We start from the raw sequence: 19,750 nt of genomic DNA, 5'->3' as shown, positions 1-19,750 counted from the left end.
CTGTGTCCACCTTCCTATTTGTGTAACTATGGGAAGTAGCCATAAGAGGACCCTGCTTCCTTACTGATGTCCAATCTGAGTTTAGATGCTAGTAGCTTCCAAAATTGGCATTGTGCTGTTTCGGAGTGTTAGCTGGTGCTTAACAGCTGACTTCTTGCACTGCCTTCCAGAGAAGGAGGAGAGAATGGGAACATAGCTCCTGCTACCTGCTCTACCCTCATTGTGAAGGGCATGCATAGACTCTTCCTGTTCTTTGTTCCACTCTGTATTAACCAGCAAAAGTGGGGAGAGGACAGGAGGTGGTGGGTATCCACTGTCACTTACTCATTTTCCTCTATATCCAATTTTATGGAGAACTAAACTGGTGTATTGTTTCATAAGCACTTGGAGAAAAGGTCATTAAGTAACCAGGTTTTGTGTTTTGTTTTGTTCTGTTTTGTTCTGGTCCACAGTCAACTTACAACTTGTGTTTGGTCCTGCCTCTGTACTGATTTTCTATGAACATTTCTGGGGGCACTTTATCCCTTCAGATCTCAGTTACTACATCTATGAAATGGTAGTGGTAGTGGAGGGATGTTGGTAGATATTCTAGGCTCCTCTGATCTCTGATATCATGTTGAAAGACACATGTTGAAAATAACCAAGAAAGCATCCTGGGTTATATGAAAAACCATGGGAGTTGCAGCCAGCTGAGCAGTAATTCATACAGAAGAAGACTCAACACAGAAGGAAACCAGGCAAGCAAATAGTGGTGACCTAAAAGGCATGTCTTTTCAGAAGGGTAGCAATAAGATCATAACCCTCATCAGAATGAAGATTCTATACAAAAGCCCCCTTGGTTCCTCAATTTTCTAGATCTGTTTTCTTTGTGTTGTGTCTCTATATGTAAAGCAAAGTGGAGAATTAAAGCAATTATTTGGATAATTCAAGCAGAAAGAAAGTCCACAACACCTACATATGCTGCAATTATCTAGACGTTTCAGGCAGAAGTGGAGCTTGAGCCCAAATTATCAGGATAGTGCTTTAATTCTTCTGAAAAACAGCAATGCTAATTGCATGACACATTCAATGTAGTATCACAGAGGAGAGACGAGAGAACAAAATCCTCACTTGACATGACTAAAAAGGAGAGCAAGGATTAAAAATATTCCCCATCACTTAAAATTTGGTAGAAAAGATAAAGGTAGTGAAATGACTAGTGCTAAAATGGGTTGTGGAGTACAATAGAAGGCTTTTATAAATATGCCTGGGGAAATAGAGAGATGAGGGAAATTAAGGCTGCTAATCAGAGAGGATGGGTATGAAATTGATGATGATTCTAAAATGGCCGAGAGAGTGAACTTATTCTTTGAATCTAGTTTTAACAGGAAAAATGAAGCAAACAAATTTGGACTATCAGGATATAATGAAAACCTTGCCAAATAGCTATTGGCAACAATCAGGTGAGGGAATACAGAACTCAGAAAATTTGCACATTTATAAATCAGCTAGACAGGCACCTGAGATTATTAAGGGAATTGGCTGATACAACGTACTCACTAAATAGCTCACACTTACTTTAAAAAAGGAAAAAAAAAAACAATTATATAGCTGGGAGGATAGTAAATGTTCTTGAAAAGGATACCACAGAGTTCTCTTCTTGAAAGTTGTATCATTTCCTGAAAGAGCATTCCTACAAATCTGAGTGGTAAACACAAGATAGATAAAATACCATTTATTTGTATTTAAACCATAACTCCCCTTATGATTAACCCAGGTGAAGGGTTAATAATAATAACGATGATGATGATAATAATAATAGAAATAAGTAAAATAATAACAATAAAAATAAGGAAAACCGAATTAAGACAGAACATGAGTGACCTGGATGTCTTATAATCAATCAACATTAGAATCTAGGAGGCCAAAGCCTTGTCAGACAAAAGACTGGAAGAATTTCACAATGTAATGTAATGGAAAGAGCATTTTTTTTAAATTAGCTGTGTGACCCCAATCAATTTACTTAACCTCTCTGTGTCTTAGTGGTGGTACCTTTTGATAGGTCATGAAATTCCCTATATTCCTGTGGTTCAAAGGAGCATGCAATATGAGTACAATATCTAAAATTGTTATGTCCCTTTGTAAATATTACTTCCCTTATCTTTCCATTAAAAATCACCTGCCTTGGTTTTTAGTAGGTGAAATTTAGAGATTTTCTGTAGGGTCTCCAGTTAATTGTAGAAAGGCACTTTAGAAATAATTTTAGCCAAATATCTTATTTTGTAGATGAAGAAATTGAGGCTAAGGGATACTTGATGGCCTATTGAAAGTCATGCTGACAGTTCGTTTCATTTGGGGCCAGGACACAGGATCCAGATTCTCATTCTCAAACTTTTTTTCTCTTGTTATGGTCCTGTGACAATGACATTGCAGAGAGGGAGGAGATCCTAAGGAGAAAGAACTTTTTAGAGAATAACTTCTTCATAATATGGAGTACTCTGAAACATATAAGAGAGGGCAAAGATGAAAAGGTAATTTGGAGCCCTGGGAACTCCAGGAATGATTTTTGGTTTTAATATTATTGGTACACCAACAAAATTTATTCAGAATCACAAAATTTGAGGGTGGAGAAGAAATGTAGAGATTATTTAACACTGCCGTTATTTCCAGAAGGCCTTTACTAATAATCCATGCAAAGGGAATTGACTATCCCACCTGTGGTGAAAAGCTTATTACCTCTCAAGACAAGCCATTCCATCTTTGGGCAACTCTGTTTATATAAATCTCTTCTTTTCGACTAGAAAAACCTTTCTGCTTTGCTAAATGCTTTAACTTCTGACCATTGGTTTTATTTTAATCTCTGTGGTTACCTAACGAATCTAAAGTTTTCCCATACGACTGCCTGTCAAATCCTTGGAGACACTTATCATATTGTCCCTAATGTTACTTCTCTAGCTTAATTATTCTTAATTCCTCAGATGATTTGGTTTCAGTTATCATTATTCTGGTTGCTCTCTTGAAGTACAGAGCTCCAAACTGAATATAGCCTTCCTGGTATAATATAGTCAGTGAACATACTAGAACATCCACACTGGTCATCAATTGCATTCTGCTTGAGCTGATATGACCCAAGATGCCATGAGTTTTCCAGAGGTACTGCAATATAACACCCATCTTGTGAAATGAGAAATGGATTGTATTTACATGGGCCTAGGAGACACTGCATATGCCTTCTCCTATTAGAGATTACCCATGAACAAGAGAATTTTAAAGACTGGGAAATTCTACACTTAAAAAAAAAGATCTAAATTTGTTTAGCATGGTATTTCCTAAACATATTTGGTAACAATTTTTTTTGGTTTATTTTTTTGTACAATAACACTGGAAAAGTTTTTTTTTCTTTTTTAACTTTTAACATGGAAAATTCCAAACCTATGCAAAAGAAGCAATAATCAAATAATGAATTCTATCTATCCATAATTTAGATATAATTTTGACCAGTTTGTGACCAATTTTGTTCAAATATACCTCCATTCACTTATCCTTCTCCTGGGTTACTAAAGCAAGTTCCCAGTAAACATAGCATTTCATCTTTAAATATTTCAGTAGCTTGATCTAGTAAGTTATTGGTACTCTGTTTTTACACATAATTAAATTGCTGTTATCGTAATAAAAAGCCAGAAATTCCTCAATATCATCAAATGTTCAGTGTTTACATTTCTCTAAGTATAATTTTTTTGTCAATTTGTTGTTGAATCAGAATGTCAATAAGGTTCAGCCTATACATTGTGATTAGTTGATAAATTTCTTTTTTTTTTTTTTTCAACGTTTATTTATTTTTGGGACAGAGAGAGACAGAGCATGAACGGGGGAGGGGCAGAGAGAGAGGGAGACACAGAATCTGAAACAGGCTCCAGGCTCTGAGCCATCAGCCCAGAGCCCGACGCGGGGCTTGAACTCACGGACCGCGAGATCGTGACCTGGCTGAAGTCGGACGCTTAACCGACTGCGCCACCCAGGCGCCCCGATAAATTTCTTTAAATGTACAGTTGCAGACTGTGATGTAGAGATAAAACCAAGATGGTGACATAGGAGTCTCCTGAACTTCCCTCCTCCCATGGACACAATGAATATAATCAACATATGAGAAAATTCTGAGAGGAATCTAGAATCAAGTTGGCTGCACATGAAGTGACTGACAAGATATCCACATTAAAATCCATAGAGAAAGGACCTATGGAATAGGAGAAACTGTCTGCAAACCACATCTCCAAAGAAGGGTTAAAGCTGAAATATATAAGGAACTCATTAAATCAATAAGAAAAACTCAATCAGTCAATCAATTAAAACAAGTTAACTTGGGAAAAGAACATGAATAAAAATTTTCCTAGAGAAGATATACAAATTACAAATGGCCAACAGACAAAAGAAGCTCAACATGACTAATCATGGGAGAAATGCAGATCAAAACAATAAGATATCACCTCACACCTGTTAGGATATCTATTATGAGAAAGACAAGAAGTAACAAATGTTGGCATGGATGTGAAGGAAAGGGAACACGTGCACTGTTGGTGGGAATGTAAACTGGCATAGCCACTGTGGAAACAGTATGAAGGTTCCTTAAGAAATTAAAAATAGAACTACCAGTTCTACTTTTGATCCAGCAATCCTACTTCAGGGTGTATATCCAATGGAAACAAAATCATTATCATAAAGAGGTATCTGTGCCCCCATGTTTATTGCAGCATTATTTACAATAGCCAAGATATGGAAACAACCTAAATGTCCATTGACGGATGAATATAGTAAAGAAAATGTGGCATATATATATATATATATATATATATATATATATATATATAATGTGTGTGTGTGTGTGCGTAATGTTATTTAGCCTCAAAACAGAAGGAAATTTGCCATTTGCAACAATATGGATGAATCTGTGGGGTATTATGCTAGGTGAAATATACGAGAAGGAAGATGATAGGTGCTACATGGTATCACTTATATGTGGAATATTTAATTATTAAGTTATTTATTTACATCCAAGTTAGTTAGTATATAGTGCCATCATGATGTCATGAGTAGATTCCACTGATTCATCCCCTATATATAACACCCAGTGCTCATTACAACAGGTGTCTTCCTTAATGCCACTTACCCATGTAGCCCATCCCCCTGCCCAAAACCCCTCCAGCAACCCTCAGTTTGTTCCCTGTATGTAAGAGTCTCATGTTTTGTCCCCATCCTTGTTTTTACATTAGCTTCACTTTCTTTCCTTATGTTCGTATGTTTTGTATCTTAAAGTCCTCATATGAGTGAAGTCATATGATATTTGTCTTTCTCTGATTGACTAATTTCACTTAGCATAATACCCTCTAGTTTTATCCACATAGTTGCAAATGACAAGATTTCATTCTTTTTGATTGCCAGGTAATACTCCATTGTGTGTGTATGTATGTATGTACGTATGTATGTATGTATATATACATGTATGTGTGTGTATATATATATATATATATATATATATATATATCACCTCTTCTTTATCCATTCATCTGTTGATGGACATTTGGGCTCTTTCCATACTTGGCTATTGTTGATAGCACTGCTATAAATTGGGATGCGTATGCCCCTTTGAAACAGCACACCTGTATCCCTTGGATAAATACCTAGTAGTGTAATTGCTGGGACATAAGTTAGTTCTATTTTTAATTTTTTGAGGAACCTCCATATTGTTTTCCAGAGTGGTTGCGCCAGTTTGCATTCCCACCAGCAGTGCAAAAGAGATTATCTTTTTCCGTATCCTCGCCAACATCTGTTGTTGGCTGAGTTGTTAATTTTAGACATTCTGACTGGTGTGAGGTGGTATCTCATTTTAGTTTTAATTTGTATTTCCCTGATGATGAGTGATGTTGAACATCTTTACATGAGTCTATTGTCCATCTGGATGTCGTCTTTGGAAAAGTGTCTATTTATACCTTTGCCCATTTCTTCGCTGAATTGTTTGGTTTTTTTGGGGGGAGGGTTGGGTCTGATAAGTTCTTTATGGATTTTGTATACTAACCCTTTATCTGATATGTCATTTGCAAATATCTTCTCCTATTCTGTACTCTGCCTTTTAGTGTTGCTGATTGTTTCCTTCATCTGTTCAGCAGCTTTTTATCTTGACGAGGCCCCAATATTTCATTTTTGCTTTTGTTTCCCTTGCCTTCGGAAACGTGTTGAGTAAGATGTTGCTGCAGCCAAGGTTACAGAAGTTTTTGCCTGCTTTCTCCTCGAGGATTTTGATGGCTTCCTGCCTTATATTGAGGTCTTTCATCCATTTTGAGTTTATTTTTGTGTATGGTGTAAGAAAGTGGTCCAGGTTCATTCTTCTGCATGTCACAGTCCAGTTTTCCCAGCACCACTTGCTGAAGAGATTGTCTTTATTCCATTGAATATTCTTTCCTGCTTTGTCAAAGATTAGTTGGCCATACGTTTGTGGGTCCATTTCTGGGTTCTGGATTCCTTAGTGCCCTTAGTGCCCCTTACCCATTTAGCCTATCCCCCCTCCCACAACTCCTCCAGTAACCCTCAGTTTGTTCTCCATATTTATGAGTCTCTTCTGTGATGTCCCCCTCCCTGTTTTTATATTATTTTTGTTTCCCTTCCCTTATGTTCATCTGTTTTGTCTCTTAAAGTCCTCATATGAGTGAAGTCATATGATTTTTGTCTTTCTCTCACTAATTTCACTTAGCATAATACCCTCCAGTTCCATCCACATAGTTGCAAATGACAAGATTTCATTCTTTTTGATTGCTGAGTAATACTCCATTGTATATATACCACATTTTCTTTATCCATTCATCCATCAATGGACATTTGGGCTCTTTCCATACTTTGGCTATTGTTGGTAGTGCCGCTATAAACATGGGGGTGCATGTGTCCCTTCGAAACAGCACATCTGTATACCTGGGATAAATGCGTAGTGGTGCAATTGCTGGGTCATAGGGTAGTTCTATTTTTAGTTGTTTTGAGAAACCTCCATACTGTTTTTCAGAGTGGCTGCACCAGCTTGCATTCCCACCAATTCAAAAGAGATCCTCTTTCTCCGCATCCTCGCCAACATCTGTTCTTGCCTGAGTTGTTAATGTTAGCCATTCTGAAGGTGTAAAGTTGTATCTCATTGTGGTTTTGATTTGTATTTCCCTGATGATGAGTGATATTGAGCATTTTTTCATGTGTCGGTTGGCCATCTGGATGTCTTCTTTGGAGAAGTATCTGTTCATGTCTTTTGTCCATTTCTTCACTGGATTCATTGTTTTTTGGGTGTTGAGTTTGATAAGTTCTTTGTAGATTTTGGATATGTCTGATATTATCTGATATGTCATTTGAAAATATCTTCTCCTATTCTGTCTGTTGCCTCTTAGTTTTGCTGATTGTTTCCTTCTCTGTGCAGAAGCTTTTTTTTTTTTTGATGAGGTCCCAGTAGTTCATTTTTGCTTTTGTTTCCCTTGCCTCCAGAGACGTGTTGAGTAAGAAGTTGCTGTGGCCAAGATCAGAGAGGTTTTTGCCTGCTTTCTCCTTGAGGATTTTGGATGGCTTCCTGTCTTGCATTGACGTCTTTCATCCATTTTGAGTTTATTTTTGTCTATGGTGTAAGAAAGTGGTCCAGGTTCATTCTTCTGCATGTCACTGTCCAGTTTTCCCAGCACCATTTGCTGAAGAGATTGTCTTTATTCCATTGAATATTTTTTCCTGCTTTGTCAAAGATTAGTTGGCCATACGTTTGTGGGTCCATTTCTGGGTTCTCTATTCTGTTCCATTGATCTGAGTGTCTGTTCTTGTGCCAGTGCCATACTGTCTTGATTATTACTTTGTAATATACCTTGAAGTCCAGGATTGTGATGCCTCTAGCTTTGGTTTTCTTTTTCAGGATTGCTTTGGCTACTCAGGGTCTTTTCTGGTTCCATACAAAATTTAGGATTGTTTGTTCTAGTTCTGTGAAGAATGCCATTGTTATTTTGATAGGGATTGCATTGAATATGTAGATTGCTTTGGGTAGTTATAGACATTTTAATATTTTCTCTTCTAATCCATGAACATGGAATGTTTTTCCATTTCTTTGTGTCTTCTTCAATTTCTTTCATAAGCTTCCTATAGTTTTCAGCGTATAGATTTTTCATCCCTTTGGTTAGGTTTTTTTTCCTAGGTATTTTATTGGTTTGTGTGCAATTGTAAATGGTATGGACTCCTTGATTTCTCTTTCTGGTGCTTCATTATTGGTGTACAGGATTGCAACTGATTTCTGTGCGCTGATTTTATACCCTGTGATTTTGCTGAATTCATGGATCAGTTCTAGCAGTTTTTTGGTGGAATCTTCTGGGTTTTCCATATAGAGTGTCATGTCATCTGCGAAGAGTGAAAGTTTGACTTCCTCCTGTCTGATTTGGATGCCTTTTATTTCTTTGTGTTGTCTGATTGCTGAGGGTAGGGCTTCCAATACTACATTGAATAACAGTGGCAAGAGTGAACATCCCTGTCTTGTTCCTGACCTTGGGGGGAAAGCTCTCAGTCTTTCCCCATTGAAGATAATATTAGCAGCGGGCCTTTCATCTATGGCTTTTATGATCTTGAGATATGATCCTTCTGTCCCTACACTCTTGAAGGTTTATCAAGAAACGATACTGTATTTTGTCAAATGACTTCTCTGCATCTATTTAGAGAACCATGTGGTTCTTGTCCTTACTTTTATTGATGTGATGTATCGCATTGATTGTTTATCAGATATCGAACCAGCCCTGCATCCCAAGTATGAATCCCACTTGGTCATGGTGAATATTTCTTTTAATGTATTGTTGGATCCAGTTGGCTAGTATCTTGAGGATTTTTGCATCTATGTTCATCAGGGAAATTGGTCTGTAGTTCTCCTTTTTAGTGGGATCTCTGTCTGGTTTTGGAATCAAGGTAATGCTGGCTTCATAGAATGAGTTTGGAAGTTTTCCTTCCATTTCTATTTTTTGGAACAGCTTCAAAAGAATAGGTATTAGCTCTTCTTTAAATGTTTCATAGAATTCCCCTGGAAAGCCATCCGGCCCTGGACTCTTGTTTTTTTGGGGAGATTTTTGATTGCTTAATCTATTTCTTTGCTACTTATGGGTCCTTACTGGTTATGGGTCTGTTCAAATTTTCTATTTCTTCCTGTTTCAGTTTTGGTAGTTTATATGTTTCTAGGAATTTGTCCATTTCTTCCAGAGTGCCTAATTTATTGGCATATAATTGCTTATAATATTCTCTTATTATTGTTTTTATTTCTGCTGTGTTGGTTGTGATGTCTCCTCTTTTATTCTTGATTTTATTTATTTGGGTCCTTTCCTTTTTCTTTTTGATAAAGCTGGCTAGTGCTTTATCAATTTTGCTAATTCCTTCAAAGAAAAATCTTCTTGTTTCATTGATCTGTTCTACTGTTTTGTTTTTTGGTTTTGATAGCATTGATTTCTGCTCCAATTTTTGTTATTTCCCATCTTCTGCTGGTTTGGGGTTTTATTTGCTGTTCTTTTTCCAGCTCTTTAAGGAGTAAGGTTAGGTTGTGTATTTTGAGAACTTTGTTCCTTCTTTAGGAAGTCCTGGATTGCTATATAGTTCCCTCTTATGACCACTTTTGCTGCATTGCAGAGGTTTGGGGCTGTGGTGTTATCATTTTCATTAGTCTGTATGTACTTTTTAATTTCCTCTTTAACTTCTTGGTTAGCCTATTCATTCTTTAGTAGAATGTTCTATAGTCTCCAAGTATTTGTTATCTTTCCATATATTTTCTGGTGGTTGATTTCAAGTTTCATAGGTTGTGCTCTGAAAATATGCACAGTATGATCTCGATCTTTTTGTACTTGTTGAGGGCTAATTTGTGTCCTTGTATGTGATCTATTCTGGAGAACGTTCTATGTGCACTCAAGAAGAATGTGTATTCTGGTACTTAGGATGACATGTTCTGAATATATCTGTTAAGTCCATCCGGTCCAGTGTGTCATTCAAAGTCATTGTTTCTTTGTTGATTTTCTGTTTAGATGATCTGTCCGTTGCCGTAGGTGGGATGTTGAAGTCCCCTACTATTATGGTATTATTATCAATGAGTTTCTTTATGTTTGGGATTAATTGATTTATATATTTGGGTCCTTCCATGTTTAGAGCATAAATGTTTATAATTGTTAGATCTTTTTGGTGGATAGACCACTTAATTATGATATAATGCCTTTCTTCATCTCATGTTACAGTCTTTATTTTAAAATCTAGATTTTCTGATATAAGTATGGCTACTCTAGCATTCCTTTGGCTACTATCAGCATGATAGATCATTCTCCATCCACTTACTTCCAATTGGAAGATGTCTTTAGTTCTAAAATGGTTCTCTTGTAAACAGCATATAGATGGATCTGTTTTTTTTTTATTCCTTCTGTTACTCTGCTTCTTTTGATTGGGGGGTTTAGTCCATTGACATTTAGAGTGAGTACTGAAAGATATGAATTTATTGCCATTATGTTGCCTGTAGAGTTGAAGTTCCTGGTGGTGTTCTCTGCTCCTTTCTAGTTTTTGTTGCTTTTGGTCTTTTTTTGGTTTTTGTGGGGTTTTTTTGTCTTTTCTCCCCCTCAGAGAGTCCCCCTTAAAATTCTTTGCACGACTGGCTTAGTGGTCACAAACTCCTTAGTTTTTGTTTGTCTGGGAAACTTTATCTCTCCTATTTTGAATGACAGCCTTGCTGGATAAAGAATTCTTGGTTGCATATTTTTCCATTTCTGCACATTGAATATATTCTACCACTCCTTTCTGGCCTGCCAAGTTTCTGTGGATAGGTCTGCTGCCAACCAGATGTGTCTTCCCTTGTAGATTAAGGACTTTTTTCCCCCTTGCTGCTTTCATGATTCTTTTCTTGCCTGAGTGTTTTGTGAATTTGATTATGATATGCCTTGTCGATGGTCGGTTTTTGTTTAAGCTAATGGGAGTCCTCTGTGCTTCCTGGATTTTGATGTCTGTGTCTTTTCCCAGATTAGATAAGTTTTCTGCTATGATTTACTCACGTAAGCCTTCTACCCCTTTTTCTCTCTTTTCATCTTCTGGGACCCCTAACACCCCTTCTGGATGTTATTCCTTTTTCATGAGTCACTGATTTCTCTAATCCTTGTATCATGTTCTTTTGCCTTAGTCTCCCTCTTTTTTTCTGCTTCATTATTCTCCAGAAATTTGTCCTCTATATTGCTGAATCACTGCTCTGCTTCTTCGATCCTTGCCACTGTGGCATCCATTTGAGATTGCATCTCAGTTATAGCATTTTTTTTATCTCATTTTGACTAGATTTTACTTCTTTTATTTCTGTAGAAAGGGATTCTATGCTGTTTTCAACCCCAGTTAGTATTCTTATTATAATGATTCTAAATTCTGGTTCAAACATCTTGCTTGTATCTGTGTTGATTAAGTCCCTGGCTGTCATTTCTTCCTGTTCATTCTTTTGGGGCGAATTCCTTCATTTCATTATTTTGAAGAAAGAAAAATAATTAATAAAATAAAATAATTAAAATTTAAAAATTTAAAACCACACAAAAAAATCAAATAAAGGACGCTAGATCCTACGTGTGTTTTTTTACTGTTTGTTTAAAAAGCTTGATAGAATAGATAAAAATGAGAAAGAAAAGAAAAAGAAAAGAAAAGAAAAAAAAGGAAAACTTTTGAAAATTTAAAAATATGAACTCAATAATATAGAATTAAATGAAATGATGAAAGTAAAATAGAATTTTAAAAATTTACAAAAAAAATATACTAGAAAAAAATAAAGAAAAATGTTTTTTATAAAAGTGGAAAATAAAAATAAATTTTTTTCTCTTTCTGTATTCAAGAATAAGAAAAGAAAAAAAATTGAATAGATGGACCAGTGAACAGAATGAAATACGATTAAAATTATATCCACTTTCCCCTAGAAGCCAAACTATGAAGCACTTTATAATCCACAAACTAAGTAGGCAGAGAGACCTGTGGTATTCCTCTAGAGCTCGGCTGGCCCAGTTGGGTGGGGCTTGGAGTAATGGCTCCATTCTCCACTAGATGGGGCTGCTTTGTTTACTGGTGTGGAATGCTTTGGCACATGTAGGCATGTATGCACATGCGTGTGAGGGATGAGAATGGCGTCACCCAGTTTCCCAGTCTCTAGCATCAGAACTCTTTGCCCTCACTGACCAGCAATCAAGCACCCCTCCTTTGTCTCTGGCTTTTCTCCACTACCCGCTTCTACACTGTCCATGACCAAGTTGTCAGTGTGCCAGGCAGAAGTCCCTCTCAAGTTTTATCTCAGATGGGCCTGTGTTTCCAAACCTCTCACTTCTGAGGACCCTGCAGTTTGGACATGCTCAGACCCTCCCCCGGAGCTGACCAATGTCCAGGTGCCGGCCTGCCCTCAGGAACGTTCATGCAACCATGCTGCTGCACATGATCAGAGACTATGGCCGGATGCCAGTCCACCCCAGAAAAAAGTTCACACATTCATGTGACGGCAGCATCTCAGGGATTATGGTAAATCACACCATACACCTGGCACCAGGCTTCACCCTTAATGTCCTTGTTCCAACACCAGTGAATGTAGCTGTTCTCTGGGGTCCACTAGGACTTGGGGTGGCCACAGAGCCTCTACTAAATGTCCTTCCAGCAGAGGAACTGCCTTTCCTCGTGTGGCCTGAGGACCCTTAGGACATCGCTGTCTGCTCCTGGGGATTTGCCCATCCCACCAGAGCACTGCCAGGTATTGAGCTGCAGAGTTGCAGACTCTGACTTCTCCCTGTTTATAAAGTCTTAAAGGAATTTAAACTCTCTCTTTTCTCCTTTCTCTTTTCTCCTTTTTTTGTTCAGTCCATTCTTTCTTTTTCTCTCCAGCTGCTTTCAGGGGGAATGCTTTTCCTGTACTCTCCCACATATCCATCCTCTCTCCACAAACAAAAACAGCTGCCTACCCTCCGTGGCTTCTCTCTCCCCCAGTTCACCTCTGCGCCACATACCTGCTGAGTTCTGTGGTTCAGGTTGTGCAGATTGTTTTGTTAATTCTCAAATCAGTTTTCTAAGTGTGCAAGATGGTTTGGTGGTGTTCTGACTCCATTTCAGGGATGGGAGAGGAAAAAAAATTCCATGCTGCTCTTCCACCTCAGTCCCCCCTTCTATGTGGTATCTTAAACAAAAGTCAAATTCATAGAAACAGGGAGTAAAAAAATGGTTGCCGGGGCTCAGATATTCGGAAAATAGGGAGATTTTGGTAAAGGGTACAAACTTTCCATTGTAAGATAAGCAAGGTCTGAGGATCTGATGTATAACATGATATATTTGATAGTACTGTATTATATAATTGAAATTAATTACTAGGTGAATAGAACTTAAGTGTTCTCAACAAAATAATAATACTACTAATAAAAAGATAAATATGTGAGGTAATGGATATGATAATTAACTCAGTGGTTGGGATCCTTTCACAGAATATACATAAATCAAACAACCATGCTCTACATCTTAAATATATTACACTTTTGGCACGCCTGGGTGGCTCAGTCAATTGAGCATCCAGCTTTGGCTCAGGTCATGATTTCACATCTTGTGGGTTTGAGCCCCACATTGGGCTCTGTGCTGACAGCTCGGAACTTGGAGCCTGCTTCAGATTCTGTGTCCCCCTCTCTCCACTCCACCCCCACTTGTGCTCTGTCTCTCTCTGTCTTTCAAAAATGAATAAACATAAAAAAAATTTTTAACATATTACACTTTCATTTGTGAAAACAAGAATAATGCTTGAATCACATTCATGACATAAAAAATAGGGATAAATATGTAGTTGCTGTTTCACCTCTTCTTGATTAAATGAATGGATGAATAACTAAGTTTTGATGCTGTGTGGAGTAAACCATGTTGTTTCCAAGAGGCTGCATTTGGCTAATTGTATCCCTGTGGTGCCTGCCTGCTTCATTTTCTAAAGTTTGGTAGTAGGTCTAAAGGCCTGTGGGTTTTTGTTTTTCTGTTGAGGAGTTATGAATTCAAAGTTCACAATTCCTCTTGATAGAAAGCCTAGTAGACTTTGATAACGTCCTTGTTCTTTGATATGATGACATGTTCTAGGCTCGGCATTCACAGTTCCTCTCTAGATCTGGAACCTACTATCTTCCAGGGAAGATTTATTCCCTTTGGTGGCTGCTACGGGTGCTCAGCACCACTGCACTTGTCATTGTTTTTAGTCCGCTACAGTGGAAAGAGATAAAAATACGCTTTGAATTTTTGTTATAACTTTATTAATGTGTAAAGGACAATACATTCCAAGTATTTAAAAAGTACACCATGATCAGTTTTGACATATGGAAGCACCTGCAAAACTGTAATTGAGTTTTAATTACCCCTCCAAACATTTCCTCATGCCTATTTGTAATCCATCCGTCCTTCCACTTCACTCCCTAAGCAACCACTGACCTGCTTACTGACCAGAAATTAGTTTGCATTTTCTAGAATTTTATATGAATGAAATCATATCTTACATATTCTTTTGTCAAATTTATTTTACTTGGTGTAATTATTTTGAGATTTATCCATGTTCTTGTGTAATATAATAGTTTCTTTCTATTGGTGGGTAGTATTCCATTGCATGGTTATACCACATCTGTTATTCATTCACCCATTGATGGACATTTTGGGTAGTTCCAATTTGGGACTATTAAAAATAAGGCTGCTATAAGCATTTGCCTAATAGTTTTTGGGTGAATATATTTTTTATTTCTGTTGGGTAAATTCTTAGCAGCAGAATGCTTTGGTCATATGATAATTATGTTTAAATTCTTAAGAAGCTGTCAAACCATTTTCTAAAGTCATACCATTTTACATTTCCTCCAACAGTGTTAGTTCTAGATTATATTGTGGTTTTAATTTGTGTTTCTCTAATTACTAATGATTTTGAGCCTCTTCCTTGTACGTTTTTTATCACTTGGCTATCTTCTCTGTGAAGTGCCTTTTTAAATTTTTTTGTTTATATTTCTATTACATTTTTTAACTAATTATTGAGTTATGAGAATTCTTCATATATTCTTATTACAAATATTTTCTTTGCATACCACAAGATTGTAAAACTCTTTTGTTTTCTTCTAGAAGTTTCATAATTTTATATTTTTGGTTTTAGATCTGTAATCAATTTCAAATTAATTTTTGTGCATCATGTAAGATAAGAGTTAATATTTATTTTTTATTATTTAAATATTTAGTTTATCCAACATCATTTGTTGAAAGTTCCTTTCCCTGTAAATTGTTGCTTCTGTTGAAACTCAATTGTTTATATTTGTGGGCATTCTATTTTGACTCTATCTCTATTTTTGACTCTATCTCTATTTTTGACTCTATTTTTGACTCTATCTCTGTTTCAGAGATCTATGGGTTTCTCTTTTTAACCAATGCTTAACTGTGTTGATTAGCAACTATGTATTTAAGTCTTAGAATCAGATACTTTGAGTCCTCCAATTTTGTTCTTCTTAAAAACTGTTTTAGGTGGTGCCTGGGTGGCTCAGTTGGTTAAGGAACCACCTTCAACTCAGGCCATGATCTCCCTCACTCCACAGGTTTGAGCACCACGTGGGCTCTGTGCTGACAGCTCAGAGACTGGAACCTGCTTCTGATTCTGGGTCTCCCTCTCTCTCTGCCCCTTCCATTTCTGTTCTCTCTCTCAAAAATAAATAAACATTTAAAAAACTGCTTTGGTTATTCTATGTCCTTTAAATTTCTACCTAAGGTTTAGAATCAGTTTGGCAGTTGCTAAAATGCCTGTTGGAATTTGTATTAAGAATGAATTAAATTAATAGGTCATTTGGGGGCAAATTGCCACCTTAATATTGAGTCTTATAATCAATCCATGAAGATGACATATCTCTGTATTTATTTAGGTCGTCTTTAATTTTTCTCAGTAATGTTGTACAGCTTTCAGTGTAGAGGTCTTAAGTGTCTTTTCCAATTTATTTGTAAGTATCATGTTTTATGGCAATATAAAAAACAAGTTTTAATATTTTAAATTTAATTTTTGTGATATTTAAAAGCATAATTGCTTTTTGTATATTAAACTTGTATCCTATAACATTGCTAGATTTATTCTAGCAGTTGTTTTAGACATTTCCTGTGATTTTCTATGTGAACAAGCATTTCTTTTGTGAATAGGAACAAATTGGTTTCCTCTTATATTTATGCCTCTTTTCTTAACCTTATTGCAGTAGCTCAGCCCTCCAGCAAAATGTTGAGCAGAACTGATGAAAGTGGGAACTCTTGCCTTGTTCCTGATCTCAAGGGGAAAAAATTCAGTGTTTTATCATTCAGTGTGATGTTGACATTGGCTGTAGGTTTTTGTAGGTTTTTTTTAAGTTTATTTGTTTTTGAAAGAGAGAGAGAGAGAGAGAAAGGGAGGGAGGGAGGAAGGGAGGGAGTGAGGAAAGGGCAGAGAGAGGGGGAATCCTGAGCAGGATCCATGCCATCAGTGTGGAGATGCAAGGCTCAAACTCATGAACTGTGAAATTGTGACTTGAGTTGAAATCAAGAGTCGGATGCTTAACCAACTGAACTGCCCAGGTGCCCCGGTTTTTGTAGTTTTTATAGCTTGAAAAATTTCCCAACTATTCCTAGAGTACAAAAGTTCATTGATATGGCTTCAGATTCCACACTGCAACTAACATTGTGTCCCATGAAAAAAATGGCTTGTTCATCTGGTAACTCAAACAATTACAAAAAGGCTTTCCTGGAGGCAATCACCACACTTCAGTATGCAGAAGAACTGCTACATGAAGTGCTATAAGAAGTACATCTTATTTTGTCACCTAGCATAGGAAATATGTGTAAACAAGAATGGATATTAAGCAAATTTAATTACTTTTATAGCTCCATCAAGAACATCCATAATTGAAACTTGCTTTTTTTTTAACTACACATGCACTGAGGTGAAGAATATAATTACTAATTAATATAGCCTTGATTAATGCTAAATCATCAGTAACTTTTCCCACATTTGCTTTTGCACTTTTAGTGTAAATGTCAACATAGTAAGAAAGGAAAATAATGTCTTATGATTATTGTAAAAATAGTTTTGATATCATGGCCCCCTTAAAAGTGTCTCTGGTTCCCCCAGGGTTCCATAGACCACACTTTGAGAATTATGGCTCCTGTGTAGGTTAGCCTACAAATACAGTATGCCATTTTGAAATCTTTAGTGAGGTTTCTCCATTTTAGTGGGCCAAAACTTGAACACTGCTACATATTATGTGAGCTCTGGGAATTGTTTTCTTTATGGTGGTTCTTTGACTGGACTCATGGAGTTTTACCCTCAACTCAAAATTCAACAAAGACTTAAGTAGACACCTTTGCATTTTCTGGAGCTATTCCTCATTTCTAGCCATCTATCACACAAATTGTAACTGCCTCGGCTTCCAGCCCTGCTATTCAACTCAATTTTGCTTTGCTCTCCCTGCCACAGTCTGAACAATGCCTTATGGTAGAAATCAAAGGAAATCATCAGGCTTATATCACTTGTTCCCCTTCTCTTATTTGCCATAGTCTTTCATAGACCCGTTGTCAAATGTCTGAAAATAGTGTGTGTGTGACATTCATTTGAGTTTTCTACTTGTTCACCATTAAAGGGAAAAATTAATTCTATTTATTACATCATGCCCAGATAGAGGCATCAAATTATTATAATTTTTAAGCCTAATATTTCTAGTGGGTTTTTCTGCAATGATTTTGTTTTCTTGTTTTATAATGATTATGTTTTCTCTTATCTCCTGAAGTGTCTTAAAATTTTGGTTCACCTTACCTCTAGTATTTTACTTGAGATGGAATATACATAATCCAAATCCTTGTGTGCCTTTTGAGGTAGTTGTACTACTCTGGTGTCGAGTTATTATACCCTGGGAAGTTATGTTCCCTGGGGGCATTGGCTACTCTGATTGCTAGTGTGATTTGGAGAAGAACTTAGGGAAAAAGCTTTCATCTGTGTTAGAACCTAATAAGAATAAGGACTGAAAACTCCCGATAGTAGAGATCCCTTGTTTATTGCTCCCGTTTGCTGTCACTCTGCCATGTAATTCTTCTGGTCATGGATTCATCTTCTTAACCTTGGGAAGCCAGTGAAAGGAGGTAGCTTCCTTGTAGTATAACACTAGCCTTGAAGGCTTTGATCTGAAAGGAGAAGTGAATTCTTAAGAACTGGTTAGCTGTACCTATTTTCATCAACTCCTCATTCCTGCATGGTTTTGGAACTACCCTACTGTTGGCCCTTAGAAACCTGCCCCAAGGGTCTGGTTCACTGCTGTATGTTTCTTCCACTACGTTGGCAGCCACTGATTATCTTATAAGGCACCACAAGCAAATGGCTTGAAATACCTACTTCTGTCCCAGTCTTTATTTTCTTACTTTTCTAAATTTGCTAGTCAAAAATAGCCTGTAAGTTTTCCACAAGTTTTTGATATGTCTATTATCATTGTCTGTTGGTGGAATCCGTGTCTTCCTTTTATTTCTAAGATTTCTCTAGCATTAAAAAAAAAAGCATTGGAGTGAACCATCACTGCTGTTTTGCTACTTAACTGTAACTGAAAATCTCTAATTCTCCATTGCCTCATTTAAAAAGGAAGTAATGTTAACATGTATCTTACAAAGTTTTGAGATCAAAGAAGAAAGTACACACAACCTTGTGTCATCTGGAACAGTATAAAAACTCAGTAAAAGTTAGGTGTTACTATTCTTATTAGTGTGATCATTAATTATGAAACATTGAACAAAACAAATATGAAGATAAAACAGATTATCACACCACCTGATTGAAGTATTATCCAGTCTTATCTCTCCATCTTGTCCACAAGCATTTCGTGGGAGGTGCCTTGTCGATGCTGTGCCAAAATTCAGAAACAGAACTTCTAAAAAAGGCTCTGCTCTAGTTTACCAGGATATAAATGATCCATAAATGAAATAAAGTAGATATGGCATAAGTTTTTCACTGTGAATTTATGTTTAAAAATGGAGCAATGATTCACTATATGCTAACTAATTTGGATGTAAATTAAAAAAAAATAAAGTTAAAAAAATGGAGCAATGATAACTGTGAGCAAAGTGCTCATAAACCACCTTTTAAGTAAATAAACCGTTCCAAATTAACAATAATCTCACCAGACAATTATTCACAGAACCACATCCTCTGTGTTCACACTATCCTTTTAATCAAGGTTCTTCAATAATTGGTATGAATGGTTTAGCACTCTTGTAAATTAGGACTCTCAGTTGTCAGAAAAACCACTTATTTTGGCCAGGAGATTCAAACTCATTGAGTGAAACTAGTTATTTCTTACATTTCCTGTCCTGACTTAGGCTAAATCACATTGAGTATAAGGGAAACTACCATTTCACAGCCACAATTCTCCAAGTCGCTGTCATCCCAGGACAACTGTGAATGAAGGGGCTTTGATTGTACTGGAAGCAGCCTTCCTTATAACCTTGTTGGCCACTGTTTAGCTCTGCTTAGTCCAGAATTTCTCTCCCTTGATGAATTCACCCTTGGTATCCTATCTTGCCTGCAGTCATTCTTTAGGATCATGCTAGTCTACAGTCCCCCTTCCCTACACACAAACACACACACAGACACACACAAAAACACACACGCACATACTGGTTTTGGCTCTACGTTTCCTCCCAGAAAGCCCTGATGTATTTATATATATTAATCCACCCTGTCCCTGAGCTCTGACTACCAGAGGGAAACAAGTGGGTT

Source organism: Leopardus geoffroyi, chromosome B3, assembly GCF_018350155.1.
Source record: "Leopardus geoffroyi isolate Oge1 chromosome B3, O.geoffroyi_Oge1_pat1.0, whole genome shotgun sequence".
NCBI classification, from domain to species: Eukaryota; Metazoa; Chordata; class Mammalia; order Carnivora; family Felidae; genus Leopardus; species Leopardus geoffroyi.
The sequence above is the reverse complement of the archived record's forward strand: the minus strand, read 5'-3'. Positions refer to the sequence as shown.